This window comes from Fringilla coelebs (genome assembly GCF_963513975.1).
Source record: "Fringilla coelebs genome assembly, chromosome: 4".
NCBI lineage: Eukaryota > Metazoa > Chordata > Aves > Passeriformes > Fringillidae > Fringilla > Fringilla coelebs.
In genome coordinates, this window is record NC_140032.1 from 72,848,384 (window position 1) to 72,864,308 (window position 15,925).

Sequence of the window (15,925 nt, forward strand, 5' to 3'; positions counted from 1 at the left end):
TGTTTTGTTTTTCTCGGTCTCAGCACCAGTAGGCCATGTGTTAAAGATGAAGATTGCAGGATATCTGCATAAGGAAATATAAATCTTTTTGGCATTTCAGGTTTCCCCTCCAGATGCTCAGGTGCTGGGGAGTTCTGGGAGCTCCTTTGGTTATTGCTGCCTTTATGAAAGCAGCTGTTCCATCAGTGCTATAGGTTTGGTACTTAGCAGGAAGGTAGAGGAGTACGGGCAACAGCTACTGCAATCCAGTGTTTGTGTAAACTGCCTGTTAGTGATGGAATAGATCCCTTCTTGGGCAGTCATACACTACTGAAGGGCCGTGTGGCTCGGCATTAACTAGAAAAGTGGGTGCTCTCTGTATGTGCAAACCCTGTGCAGCAGAGCAGCTGAGGAGATCAGTGCTCTGTTTTTGGACCCCCGACTGGTCCGTCATAGTCCCATCTCACTTCTGTTTTCTCTCTTGTTCCTGAAGAAAGAGGTGGTGGAGGCAGGAAAAATAACTGAACTCTGCAGAAGAAAAAGCAGTTGCCAAACAATTTCTAGTGGATTGAGACAGAGACTAAATGCTGGGGTGGGGAGCCAGATGATCCATTTCACTGGTGTTGTAGTTGTGTTAAGTGAGCACTTGGAGAAGCTGTAGGTGGGAGCCCCCATATCTCAGGGGCCAGGAATTCAACCTGGATGTTAACAGGCAAGACGTTTATAGGTGTATTGTGGGTGCACCTTGCTGGATGAAAGGTTACCTTGAGTCTCTCCTGCTCTTGGGTCATTGTTGAGATTTTTTTGGTGGGGAGATGATAGATAGATGTGAAGATGGAAGACAGATGGATAGACAGAAAGACAGGATCAGATAGTAGATGAGTTACAGTTGTAGCCTAATGCATGTGCTGTCTTAATGCTGCAATATTAGCACAGCAGCAGAGTCCCCATACATCTGCCCCCCTTCCTCCAACTGTACCGATTTATATGAAAATTAAGATTACAAATTAAAACCAGGCTATCCTGGAGTTTTCCAGTTCATCAGCCATCCAATAAAAATGATGTCGAGCTTGTGTGCATAATTCCCAGAAGATTACTTTGTCCTTACAGCTAAGCTCTGTCCCTGATATAAAAGATCTCTATCCAGTTTTATTGAAATAAAGAACTAACATCATAATCCCAATATTGAGGTATAATCTTCATTATCTCCTGACCCTCTTGAGATTTTTTTTTTCTCCCACCCCCATTCTATCTCGATTCAGATTTATTTCATTTATAATCCCTATGTGTTTACCTTTATTCAGATAGGATTATAAACCAAATAAATAAAAACCCTCCCCCCAACATGCCCTAACATACAGCAAATACCCTTCAGCTGAGCTCTCATTCTGTGATGTGTTGGGCTGAGCTGTGGCATGCTGGGCTCAGTTCCTGCAGACTCTGTACCTGGGGCTCCCCACCGCAGCACCACCCACGCACCCCTGGGCCTGGCTCCTTTGGGCAGGGGCTGGCACTGGAACCCTGTGCTGGCAGGCATGGCGGGGACGTGGTCAATGTCCATGGAGATGCGCTGGCCTGTGGTGGAATGCTGCCCCTGCTGAGTGCGCTTCCTCCTTACAGTACTTCCAAGCACTTGGTGCTGCTTGAGTTTGTTTCTATGCTGAATGCACGGCTGAGGCCAGGAGTTAGAATGAGATGACAGGCATTTGGTGACTTGGGCAAAACCTCTGTTCAGATGATACAAAGAATGGCTTCTCTTTTCACAGGCACTTTCTGGCTGTAGGCTGTGCCCTGGGCTGGTGCCTGCATTAGTGCTTAGGAAATGAGGGCCACAGTGTTGCTCAGATGGGGACTTTTTTGGGTGCAGAACAGTGTTTTTGTGCTGTAGGAATGGCCAAGTGGTAAAGGTGAGATCTATCTATACCTGCCTCCTTTAAGTCACACTCAGTGGGTCTGGTGATGGGTCATTACCATGTCATGGTCAAGTGTCTTTGGTTATGTCAGAGGGCTAACACAAAGCCTACCTCTGCAAAAAGGGAAGGAAGGCTTTTGGAGGCTGTGTTCCATAGTGGTGAGGTAGTATTAAGGAAACCTCTTTGCTTATTCAAATCACTGGAGTGTTTACCTACATGGAGAAGAGAGGACCCTCTAAAACATGAAGTGGGAAAAGTGCTGGTTTTTTGCAGTGTGTGCGTTGTACAGCATTGCAGTAGGTTGGACATCCCAGAGGTGTCTCAGTGGCATTTGTTTATCAATGTAAGGAACCAGTCTCCTGGATAAGAGCTGAGGAGATCAACAGTATCAGTGGGGTCTAGTATGGGAAAAGGAGGTGCAGTTCCTGGATAGGCAGGTAGCTTTTCTGGTGGTCCCAGTGCCTCCCTGAGTTTATCAGTCTGTATGAAATGAGGTTGGAAATACTAGGTTTCAGTGAGAAGAACCTGGAGATTCCAAGGGGAACATGGGCATACATGGTGTCAGAGGGGGTAATTTTAGTTTGCTACAGAGGTAGATCATGTTGCATTGCTAAAGTAACTGTGAGTCTTGTCCTGGAGTAAAATAAGTATGTACTTAAGAAGAAATCACCCAGGTAAGCTGAGGTTATTCCTTCTGTGTCTCCATCTGCTAAGCTGATAACACAGAGACATATTGATGAGGGCTCAAGGAAAACATGAAATATTTCATCAGTAAGATTACACCACACAGAGACAGATGTTGGGAAGCTGTAACATTTAAAAATAAAGAGATAAACACATGCTTGTAGGAGGGATGGAAAGATTATTGTGGGTTGTTGTTTTGGGGTTTTGGGTTTGTTTTGTTTTGGTTTTTTTTCTGCATGGGCTGAGTGGGAGGAGGGGAGGGAGAACAAGGTGCTGAGAGAGGGAGAGGCTGTATCAGAACATAAAGGAGTTAGTACCTGAGGGCAGACTGAGGGGGTGAATGCTGCTTGGAATAAGCAGCTTTTGTGGGGTAAGGGAGGAAAGTGAGTTTAGCCAGATTTATAACCTGTCTCTTCTTATATGGACCAGCCACGCTGCTACACATGGCATATTGTGTTTTCATTCATTGTAAAGCTTTGCTTCTGAACTAGCCAGATACAGGAGACGGGTAGCGCCTGACTTAGGGGTGTCAGTGAACAGGAGGCCCACTGTCTGCTACGAGTAGTGTGTGTCGGATTGTGTAATAGCTACATGTAGATGTCAGTCAGGTGAGCCTTTGGCCTTGCCTGTTGCTGCCATGGTGTGTGACAGGCACTGCCAGCATTCTCCTTCAGAAGAGTTCCATGAACCCTGGCATTGTGCTGCTCTGCAGCAGCTCTCCCAAGCCTTGCTGTCCTGCTGACCCTCACATGGCCCGTAGCTGCTATGAGTCATGCCTTGAGCAAGCTGTGTGTTATATCCATGAGCGGTGTTTAACAGCTGGAAACATTTCCTCTGGGCTGGGGCCATCCAGCTGCAACTGTAGAGGTGTTTCTACAGTCCTCAGTAGGTTGGACGTGGGGGCTCTGTGTGTAATAAAATTGAAGTTTTCAACAGAAATGCTTCAAAGGAATTTTGGATATCAGTAAGCTTGGGTGGTATGTAGTGCCTGGTGAGGAAGAAAAGTGTCTTCATCCTTCTCTGAGGGTGTGAGAGCCTGTCAGTGGCTCCTGTCTGTAACAAAACTGGCAGCACCTTGGAGGTCTGGTGCCAAAGGAGGGCCCTACTGGCACAGGTTTGTGGCTCTGTAGGTCACAGTGGTGGATCAGGCACTTGCACTGATCCACAGCTCCTATGGAATTCTGCAGGGATACGCGTTTGTTTAGGGCCCCTCTGGGCAGTGACCAGCTTCAGCTTCCTTGCGTCACCCCAGTGCTCTTGGGCTGGGGAGCCGTTGACCCCAGGCCCTCATTGACAGGGTTTCCTGTGGCTGTGTGGCAGTTGCCCAGAGTTCCTGGGGTCAGGAAACAGCACTTAGCTCCTCAGCCCATTCCAAGAGACAATCAATCGACACAGGGGCCCATCAGCTAAGGGATGTGCCTTCCTCTTGTCAGAGAGGGTTCTGTGAGGAGTAGATGAGGAGTCTGTAATGGGGAAGTTATTCTGTTGGAGGTATACTGCTGCTGCTTTCAGGGGTTGTCCTGATGATCCCTGGGCTTGCTGAGTGCTGGGAGAGTGCATCTTTGGCAGAGTACAGAGTTTGACTGCCTCGCCACCAGGGAAGGTTCCTTCATAGCTTTCTCACTTTGATCCTGTGATGGATGACAGTGCCAGGGACATCCTTAATGCTGTAAAACCTCTGAGGTTCCCTAAAGGTGATATACATCATGTGTAAACGTTGCCATCTGCAGAATGCTGCTTTATGAAGAACTTCCAACTCTGCCTTAAGTGGGAGGCTGGAGTGACAAAGTGATGGTGTCACTTTGCAACTGGCCCTTGAAAGATGGTCCATTCCCTTCGGGAACCATCTGTGTAGCCCTGTGTGCCTGATGGAATGTTTATTGTGTTTGGCTGAAATAAAGAAAACTATCTTTCCGTTCCTTGTGCTGTGATTTTCAGGGAGTTTATAAGCTTTCTGAAAGATTTTTCCCTTTTGTCCCAAGGACATTTAAGTTTGGAGCTGGAGCACAGGCTGAAGGTATAGCTTTGGTGGAAGTTTTGTGAAACCCAAGTGTCATAAAGAGCAGTTGATACAGATTTCCTTCCTCCTCAGCACGGGAACCAGCCTTCTGTTTGCCTGTGATTAATCAATTTACATGGCAGGTGGGGATAGCAAATTACCTACTTAGCTACGAGCAGGAGTGGGTTTAAAGGGATGGAAACGTCTGAAAAAATGTTTGAAAAAAGAAGTTGTGAAGTTGTGTGAGGTCAGTGGCCAGCTGTTGATAGGAGGGGTGTCTGAGCAGCAGCTGGCCATAGATTATCAGCTTAATGATGATTGTGTGATTGCCCTGTCACTCTGGCTTGGCCAATTCTTCATTCCCCCTTGTGTCAGCATTCTTCCCTGAGGCTCTTGGAGAGGCTGCAGATGTAGGTGAAGATGTTCTGAGCTGGGCTTGGTATGGTAATGCTATGCACAGGTGCCTCATACTGTTTGGGTTCCAGTATTTTCCGCTCTTGGTGTGAGCATGTACCTGGAATGATCTGAGAAAGCAGCATGAGGGTACCTACCTCTGGAAGTGCTGCCCTCTTGTGTGGCGGATCTGCGGCACTGTGGCTCTCTTTACAGAGGTGTTTTATATCAATTAACTTAAAAGCTATTGCTTCTTTTAGTGTAAATGATGTTTAAAAGGTTTAGAAAAGTGCTGAAATTCAGCCCTACTGCCTTCCATCAAGTTTCCTTCGGTTGTTTTGTTTTGGTGGTGGTGGTGATTTTTGGTGTGGGGCGTTGCAATTCTGTTTTGTTTGTTTGTATTTGGTTTTGGGAGGTGTTGCTTTTCTTTTTTTATCAATGTATAGTTTTCTTCTTTTGCTATTTCACATAAAGGCTGGGAAACACTGTGCAAGGCACAGAAAAGATTATGGCAAAAGGGACAGATGAGGAAAGAGGGCAGCAATGCCCATCTCAAGAGACAAGGCTGGAAAGAGCAGCTTGATTAGCTGTGTGTGGTGGCATCTGTTGGGAGTACGTCAGGGCGATGAGCTGTTGGAGCTGAGAGATATAATGGGGACACGGTGAAATACGCATAAACCGCTCACAGTTAGAAAAATTCCTTGGGACACGGGAGATGGGCTCTGCTGTTCAGAGATAGCCAGGCTTCGGCAGGGGGCAGATCATTGGTCTTAGAACATTGCACTGACCCACCTGCCCTGTGCAGCTGTCCTGGGCTGCATGGGGGCTCTGACGCTGCTCACTCAGGGAAACTGTGTGTGTCTCTAAGATGGTTCCTCAGCTGGGAATACCAAACAGCTGAATCTGCATGTGACATGGCAAACTGGACTTGTGTCCATTCTTGTCTTTCCTTCTTGCCTGGGGTTTTTCTCTCTCCAAGCAAATCTGGGTGATTATCTTCAGAGCCCAGAACCAATGGCTCTGATGCCTGTGTGTCCCTGTCACAGCTGATGCCCTGTTCTGCCTAAGTGCTTCTAACAGCTCTTCCAGTGTGGGTGAGAAGGCACCTTGATCTGCTGAGTCCCAGTTTTTCCAACTGCAGTGTGGGCAAATGGATTTCCTAATTTCTTATTTTATGTGAATAGACAGGAGAACAGCTGCATGATGCTGGTAATAGTAACGGGAATTGAAATTATAGGGATCTGTATATGTCTGCAAGTCTTTGGCTTCTTGACTAAAATAGCTTCAAGCAATTTCCAAGAAATTAATTTTTCTTGCTCTAACATCACTAGAAAAATCTAACCATAGGACTTGGGATACTTAGAACTGTCTATAGTAAATAGTAATGAACTGACTGGTCGCTTAAAACCCTAGCATTTCACTAAACGTGGCTGTGGGGGTTGTTCTTGCAGATCAGCCAGTAAGGGACATGGGTTTGGCTTCTTGATGCCCCAGAGCTGACATCAGTTTAATTGGCAGGAAATAGCCAAGGCAGTCAAGGATCAGAATTTGAGATGCAGGCACCAGGCTAAATGTCCATAGTGCATGAACTCTTTATATAAAATGTAGCTACATGTAAGCATAAGTGAAGTGTTCCATTTGGAAAGTTGGCTCACAAACAGCACTGTGCCACCTGCAAACTGGGAAAAAGTGGTGCCTACTTGGAATATTGGCCTTTTGAACCTGTTTGATGGCCGGCATCTCCCTTGGGTGTGTGTGCTGTCTGAGCTGCACCCTCAGCAGCACAGTGGGAATGGCGATGTACAACATCCAGTAATGGAAACAGAGGTGATGTGGTGGTCACCACTCTCTTGCCTCCCACGGCACCTGTGGCAGAACTGCCACTTCTAATGAAAGTCAGAAGGGGGCTACTCTGCACTCCCTGGACATGTCTGTTGGACTTGTTGACTGTAACGAGAGGGGTGAGCATGTGCTCAACAAGTTTCTGCAGGCAAAAGGCCTTGGGCTGTTCAGATGGGCCCCGGTCGGGAGAGATATCTGGGAGAGGAATATTGCAGGGCAGCGGTGAGGCATCCAGAGAATTTGTCTGAGCAGTTCCCTGCAAGATGCATTTGTCTACAAAGTCTGTCAAGGCTTCTAATTAAGGTTCCTCGGAGAAAAGAAATCGGCTGCCTTCCCTGTTGACAAGAACACAAGTTGAGGAAAGATTTGGCAGTGAGCAGGGCAGCAGTGCTCACCCTCAGGGCCACGGACACAGGTGGAGCTGCAGGACCGGGACAGAAGCCTGAAGGGATTCCATCTTGAACCTGTCTTAACAGGTGGGAGGCTGAGGTGCCCATAGCCCCATTCTTTGAAGGTGTGTGAATGGAAACATCCGGAAGAGGGCTGGCTTGGAGCACTTGATTATGATCAGTGCCTTAGTAATGTTCACACTTTGTCATTGCTCACTTTTATGGGGGGGCTGGCTTCAAATGCAGTATATTATGCGATGGTTTTGTCATGTATCAGTGATGATATTAACAGTCTAATGCTAAACAGGTTCTGAGGAAATGAGGAGGAAAAAAAAATGACTTACTATATTTACCCTGAAACAAGATTCAATCTGCCACTGTATTTAATGCTATATTTTTCATTATCTCACAAGCATATGTTGGAACTGCTACAGATGATGAAGTTAGCTGCTGGGCAGAGCTATCATCAATGCTTTCCATCTTTATTTTAATAAGAGGAACGAGCAAATTGTTTGTGACCTTTGTCAAGGGCTTCCTGGAAGACAAGAAACCTAGCTGCAACAGAATCGCTAGCCTGGAGCTCTGCTGAATATTCAACACTTGAGCCCTGCCTGAAACGTGCTGTAACAAAGCCATTGTGTCTGATGGAGCCATGTCTGCCACAAAGGAACTGGGAGCTAACAGCAAAAGTTAAACCTTTCCTTTCTTCTCCTCACACTCCTGGAACAATGTGGCAATATGCTGTTTTGTTCAACCCACTTGCAGGGCAGGAAGCTGAAAATGCTATCTCGCTGACAGCTGGCTCATCACGCATATGCTGCTGTGGAGAGGAAAAAAAAAAAAGTAGGCTTTTGGGTGTTTTAGGATGTAAAAAGCTGACATATGTGCTGTTGGTATGTGTAATATGAGGGGCATGTCCCCTATGGCTGGCAGCACTGAGGAGCAGGGAGATAATGTTTTGAGATACCTCGCACAAAGAGAACCTTGGAAGCACATCACAGTAGGGAGCAAACAAGAAGGCTGAGGCAGGGATGGTTGCAGAATGCATTTCTAGCATGGAAGGGATTCCTGCAGAATCCCCTCACCCATGCCAAAGTACCAGAGCACCAAATGTCATCACCACCCCTCCACAAGAAAATGGCATCCTGAGGCATTGCTCCAGTCTTGGGCACGGGTGGCCAGACCTGGGACTGGAATCGCTTTTTCACCAGCAATGGCTTTGACATTTTTACTTGTGCAGCTCTTAACAGTTTGTGGAGATGGAGATTGTACCTGATGCTGTCTGTTGGTGTGGGTGTAGGCTTTGCAGGTGACCTCAGATAAAACACTTCCTTGTGGGTGCTTATTTAAGCTTCCAGGCAGCATTTCATATGTAGGGAGACAGAAAAGTGCAGTAGAAGTGATAATACACCCCTGTCTGTTATCTCCAGTTGTGGTAACTGTCTCAGTGTTCACGCTCCCATGCCATGGTGCAAGAAGGTGATCTGGGAATCAGGTTTGTAGAGGGATGATTTTATTTTGTCACCAGCTATTTATAGTTCTTTGAAATCTTGGTACCTTGCTCTGATGCATTGACACTAGCATTTTGCTGACTATGGTATCCTCAAAACTTAGAGGGAAATTCCTTGTGGGTATCTGAGGAAGTTCAGTCATCAATGCAAATTTCATCAAGCTTTTGTGGAGCCCACAACACTACTGCTTGCAAACATCATTCCAGAATTGGTATTTGGTTATCCTTGTGTGGGCGTAATGGCTGTACATCAGATGAGAAACCCGCCCTTAACTCGTCTTGCAAAAAGAACAAGCAATGATCTGGAACGGCAAAGATCTAAAGTCACCTTTTGGTACCTTTGGCACCTTCTTCTAAAGACTTCAGACAATTCGTTGCACCTTTGACTTGGTGGTGCCATTTATTAGGATTCTTTTCCCATCAGAGCCTTCTGAAAACTGGGTGTGCAGTGATTTCTGGCATTAATGCTTCTGTGCAAAACCATCTGGTGGAAGCTTGGAGTGCTGAACAAAAGGTGTAAACCTGGATTAGCGTGGATATGGTTCTCTATTGCCTTTGGCTCATTCACATCTCACTGGATGTTTTCCAGGTTCCCTTGGAAGAGCCAAGATTGCCATCGTACATTGCAATGCCATATGTTTAGATTCATATGACATATTACCTAAAAGTCATAAATTATTATACTGTGTCTCTTTACAGGGCTTTGATTAGAAATGTTTATGTAAATGCACCTTCCCAAGAAAAATGGCACATGATGTTAAACAACAGTATGCATGGCAGCTCTAATGAGGTACTTTGACTCAGCTAGGATGTTGCCTTGAAAACCATCTGATCGGAGTATAATGAGGAATTAATGTCCTTTTTTAAATGCACTGATCTTAGATGCAGTTTCTGCTGGCACTAACATTGCTGGGGAAGAATATGATTGGGAAACAGACGTGCAGAACACACTCTTCTGTGAACTGGGAATACCTGGCCCTAGAGTCCAGTTTGTGGTCCTGGCATTGTGTCTGTGTCTCTTGACCAAAATCCAATATGTACCCGCATGTGTGGAGATGTCCTGTTCTCGCGTATGACTGAGACAGGTTTTGCTTGGGCTTTCAAGTTGCTGCCATGAAAGTGAAAAGGTTACCTCAAACTCTCCTTTTTCTGGTGTAAGTCAGCTCATCTCAAGTTCTGCCAATGATGGAAGGTGTAATATTGCCGCTTAAGTTAGCTGTAGATTGGCTTAACTGCTGCTTTAAACGCAGGTACAGAAATACAGCCAGCCAAGAGAAACAGACCTAGAAAGCTGACCTAAGTGAGCTGTGTATCTCTGTATTTGGGAAAATGAACAACAAAAACCAACAACAATGAAACAAAAACCCAAAAAGCACAAACAAAACAAAACAAAATACCCCCCAACATAAAAAATTTAATTGGGTGGCTCTCTTAAATATCCAGGCAGAGGACATGGAACAATTTGGATGAGGCACCGGAGTAAAACAGGAAGGATTTAATGCTGAGAAGAATGTGCTTTTTTTGTCCCACAAGAATAGATTTTTCAAACAAGATGAAGAGATCCAATCATTCTAATTAGCACTGATTCACTTTCTCTCCCAGAGGGATTATATCTGAGCTCTGTGGTGGGTACAACTGCAATTTGCTCTCTCCTGTCAGTGGCTGAGATGTTGGAGCAGGCCAATACAGCATGAAATGGGACAGACCCGAATGGAGGTGGTGAATCAATTAGGAATCGGAGCATTTAAGAAGCAGGAAAAAAACAGAGGAAACAACTGGCTTGTTTGGAAGCACGTGTGAACTTGTGCAGGGCTTGCACAAGTTGTCAGGGTGGCTTGGACTTGTCTTTCCTGTGAGGTGTGTGGGACGCAGCCCCTCGGTGGTACCTGCAGGCTACAGCAGCTATTCTGACCTCTCCACAGTGTGTGATGGGTGTGAGATGTGCAGCGCTGCTACATGAGCACTGGTGTGTTTTCAGACGCAGGTGTTGTACGTGGATGTGTCTGCATGCTCTTGTCATCCCCCCTATCAGCACCACAGGCGGGTTCCAAGGCTCAGTGTTGCCACGGGATCAGCTCTCCCATGATTATGTGAGGGATCAGCGTGATCGGCTGTCACTGATTTCACTGACATCTGTCCCCACAGCGAGACAAGCTGCAACATGAATTATTGAAGACATACACATGCAGATCTGTGTCGTGATTACGCCAAACAATGCGCTTTGCCACCCTCTGGAGAGCACGGAGAGCCGTGTGGACAGCTGCTTTAACCCTTTCTGACAATCTGTTACCAGCTTCCCAGCACAGGAACTTCTCAGAGGTCTGGGGCACTTGGGCAGCCTCAGTCCTCACTCCCCATGCTGAGCTGCTTCTGCAGATTTACTGTCTGGAGAAGTTTCTCTCCCTCCAAGGCTTTGCAAAACAAAGTGTTTGAATCTTGATGGGAAAGCTTGGGTCTTGCAACAGGCAGAGAATGCCAGACCTGATCCAAAAAATGACCTGGTTAGTTTAATCCTCAGTGAAGGAGGGCTTAAAACCTCATCATTAAGCATGACTGAGACTTGAAGGCCTCTGGTGCTCCAAGTGCTTTGGACACTGCATGGCAATCTGAGGAAGCGGGTTAGGAAGCAGTCTTAGGAAACAATAATGGACTTGCTGGCTTGAAGCACAGCGTGGATTTCAAACCTCTGCTACATCACAGCCATTTATGTGTGCTTGGTTTAACTGTGTGTGTGATTAATCACCTGGTTAATCAATCAGGTCCTTTCGTCATTAGATATTTGAGTCTCAAACTTCCTATCCTGTCAAAAATGCTTTGAGTCAAGCTGGCTTTTGTACCCCATAGTTGAATGAGCAACTTCTGAATCTGAGTGACTTTACGGTCAGGATGAAGCCTTTTTCCATTTTAGTGCAACTTCAGCACAGGTTTAAGTGAAGCAGACACGTAAAGGCCAACTCAGCTGACCTTGGAGGGTCGGGGGCGGGGAGTGCGCGGGCTGCTATGGGATCCGAGTGTCTCTGCTCCATTGACCTTCTCAGTGAGTTTCATGATTCGAGGGCTATTTGCAGCTGGCATTCCAACAGTTTTCATCACCATATCTGATGAACCTTTTCTCTGCTGGTTTTAGCTTACAGAAATGAACCATATTGATGGGTTTTGCTGCCTGCTCAGTGTGGGTTATTCTGCATTGGTTTGTAATGACTGGACTTGTTTGGATGAGTTTTTTTAATCTCACTGTTTTCTGCTTCTGGACAATAGATATTGATTCAGCCAAGACTTAATATGTCTCAAACACTGTCAGAAGGGAGGATGAGCTCTCCTAAAAGGCTTAGCAGGAGTCAGATATGGCCTTCACCTTGTTGGACAAGTAATTATAATGCAGACCCTCGGTCAGGGCCGTGCATCCACAGCCATGAATGTTTGGAGCTTTAGGGGAATGGATTATTTGCTCTAAATATACTCCAAGTAATTGTATAGCTCATATCCAGCAGGTCAGGATTACGCATTTCATTACAGATTTCAGAGATTGGAAGCCTTTGTACAATTACCCTAAGTCCAGCTAAGAGGTAAAATCATTCCTTTGAGATGGACTAGGAGAGGGATACTGATCTGACTTTCCCTAGGCTTCAATTTCATTAGGAAAATAAGAATCCTTTTTTGTTTCATCTGGGTTTGATATACCCTCAGACATACGGCATATCAGGTGTGATGTATGCTTGGAGTCTTTTCTTCTTCATGTCTTAAAGCTGTACAGGCCAATATCCTTGGGGCCTCTCCTTGCTTATTTCTAAACAACTTTGTGACTGCTGGCTAAAGGGGTCCCTTGCGAAAAGCCTTGTGAGGCTGGGGAAATACTGCAGGCAGGTTGCAACAGGATCTCTGTACGTGACACCAAATTGTCAGAGGATGGCCTAGGAGGTGAGGGTTCATACAAGAAAGAGTTAAACACTCATGCTAACCCAGAACCAACTGGTTTTACCTACACACAGGTCAGTCAGTGTTTATGTCTGTGCAGCAGGTTATTGATTTTCTGCTTGGCAAAAAGAAAATAACGCTCACTATAGAGCTAATTACACTTAGTGCTAAGACAGAAGACCCAGAATGGTAGTAGAGAGGAATATATCACGAGCTCTGCAGGTTGGCTACAGGCTCGAAAGGTGTGAGCAGGAGGCAACTCTGGGTGCTCTGGGTGGGCTGTGGCTGGGTGTGGCTCTGGGTGTGACTCGAGTGCCGTACTGAGGTGCTGGAAGATGAGCGTGGGTGCCGGTGCTGTGTGGAATCAGGGTTCACCTAGGTGGGTATTGAGATGGGGAGGTATGCACAGCCCTTTCTATGCTGCCATGGGCCCGAGCCAAATGGCATACAGGTTTTGACTATCAGAGAGATTGCTGCAGCACTATGTCTTCTTATCCACATCTGTGGCCCTCATCTTCCCTTCCTGTGGCAGAGCACAGGATGGTGACAATGAATTCCATAAGGTGAGTGAGCAGGATTGTATGTTTCCCATCAAAAGAGCAGCATCTGTTGTTTTTAGCACTTCTTGGAATCATGAGTGTCTTAAATCAAACTAACAGTACATTAAGGTTCTTTGAGGTATTAATACTCCATATTTCTAGGGGTTGTTTGTTTGTTTCTTTGTGTTTTGGTGGTTTTTGTTTTCTTTTTCTTAGTTTTTTAATAAAAGGAACTTGCCTGTAGTGTTTCAGCTTTCTCTATGGCTGGCGTTACTTTCCAAAGCAGCAACTTAGTGCTGTTGTTTTCTCACTGCCTTGCCGGTGTCACGCGGGTGTTTGTTTAAAAGGAGAGCTGCACTGTAACAAAAATTTGTGTGTGTGAGTGGACATACGGAGAACCTGTGGGTCAAATTCACTGTTCCTGGCTGCTGTAGTCATTTCAGCCTAAAACATGTTATTAGCCTTTGGCTTTGGGAAGCCATATGGCCAACAAATCTGGCCAGAAGCAGACTGAATCCAATTCACAGAAAGCTGGTAAACCTGGATTTGTTGCTGAGAGTGTCCAAATGTTGTCTTTAGTCAGCCAAGAAAATACTTGCAGCCAAACTATTATGATAAAGTAAGACTGATTGTTGTGTTTTCACCTGACAAACACAGGTGATGGATGCAAGGAGTGACAGCATCTCTGTCAGACAGTGCAAGTTCATAGCCGCTCCTTCCACAGAGCAGCTCGGGCTCCGCTATCGTATCAGTGTTATGCTGGTGAGGCTCTGGCTGCCATCCTCTTCCTTCTGGTACCTGCCTGAGAGAAGGAAAACAGGCTCAGATTTGATGCTCAGTGCTCTGCCCAAGCAAAGGAGGAACAGAGGGGGCTTGGGCATCACCTCTGTTAATATTTATGGCAGCATTGCCCAGTGGACTTCGAGTTCTGAGACATGGGTGGAACTGGATTGCAGTTGTTTTTCAGTTTTGTAAAGACGGAGATGTAACCATTATTATGTGTAAATCCAACATGTTTAGCTCCACAAGAGAGGGGGTGATTTTTATTATCTTTCTCTGGTAAGAGGTACTCGCTTAAGAAGCTTTCAAAATATTACCCAGTCACTGAAGGTTCTTTAAGAAAAATATGACTGCTCGTGTAAACAATTAATGGTTGTTAAGCGTGGCAGTGTATATTATGACAAACAACACATGCTACATTATGCCAGCTGGTGTAATGATGTGATAATGTCTGACTCATTAACTCTGGCACACAGTTTACGATGCCCTTCTATGACAGGATTAATTGATTCACACATACATTAAAACAAAAATAACTAAACTGAAATTCAGCTGGAAGCCTGGCTTCTCATTTGTCATCAGCCCTGTTGGTGGCTGCAGCCAGTCTGGGCCCAGTGCAGAGCCAGCTGAGGTTTGTCCCCTGACCTCTGTTTTGGCCAATGCCATGAGTATCTTGTGAGAAGGGAGGAAGTGATGAGAGCAGATACCAGACTGAAGGGCCCCTGCAATGACTTTCAGGTATTCTGGGGCTGTTTGGGTCAAGTAATTAAGTTGAAAGGTGGAAATACCCCCAAACTGCAAAGCCCTTTTTGCCTGAGTAAAGCCGCAAATGCATGGCCTGTTGTTTGCTGTCTGTATGGAGCTGAGAGCTAGTTAATATATTTGTGTCAGAGCACTGAGATAAGCTATTGCTGGGGAATCTTCCCTCAAACCAGAACTTAGGCATAAGGAAAAAGTGCTGAGGGATGGCTGAAAGTTGTCCAGGCAGTAGGAAAACTGAATTGGAAACAATTCAATAAAAAAGAAACAAACCAAATTAATTTAAAATAGAAATGAAAAAGCTTGTAGTGATGTGACATCTGGCTTACCTGCCTTGTGCTCTGGTGCCAGTGAGGAGCCCGAAGTGTCTCTGCTGTTCCCACTGAAGGCATATTGTCACTAGGCTTAGAGAAAAAATGTAATCTACATCTTCCCATTTCACAGGGAAGGAAAGAACAAGTTAATTGTTCATACTAAGAAATCTTTACAGTTGTCTTGCTGAGGGACAATTTGTAGCTGAACGAAAGTCCTGGGGCCTACCTGCGTGCTCAGAGCTATCGGCAAAAGGGTGACAGAAAGGAGGGCGTGCAGGGGGGCAAGCGCAGAACTGTCTGGAAGCTTGAAAAAAGCTACAGGTGGAATTGAAAGTTTATTTCAACCTGTGGCTTCTTCTGGCTTTCCAAAAGGCAAAGAAGCTGCTAAAGTAACACAATCTGAGAAGAGACTGCTACTCAAATGCCAAATAGTGAAAAAGTTCTAAGGAAGAAGTGGCCTTGTCCAATTAGTAGACTTGACAGCACTTAAGAAATAGAGGCGGCTGAATCTGAATGTTCAGTATGTTCATGTTTTAAATAGGTTCTCTTTGTGGTACGACTGCCATAAGCGGATCATTCCTGCAGCATGGAGCGGAATGTGAGGAAGCTCTCTTGGGGCAGAGAGATCTTTTCTAGGGGGAGCAGCCCTGTGCAAGTACCTGGAGTAGGTGCTTGAACTTCGCTTCTGGAAGCTGGGATGTGAATGAGACCTGGGATGTGAGTCAGACCTGGCTGCTCCAGCTGCTGTGTTTCACTCTTGATAAACATGCGCAGCAGTCACTGAAACTCTCAGAAAGCTCAAAAATAGGTCCCTGGCTCCAGAGGAGTTTACTGCCTCACAGGCTTGCTGGATAGTAGAATTATACTGTGGCAAAGAATAATCTAGAAGTGAGTCTGACAATCTCTGTT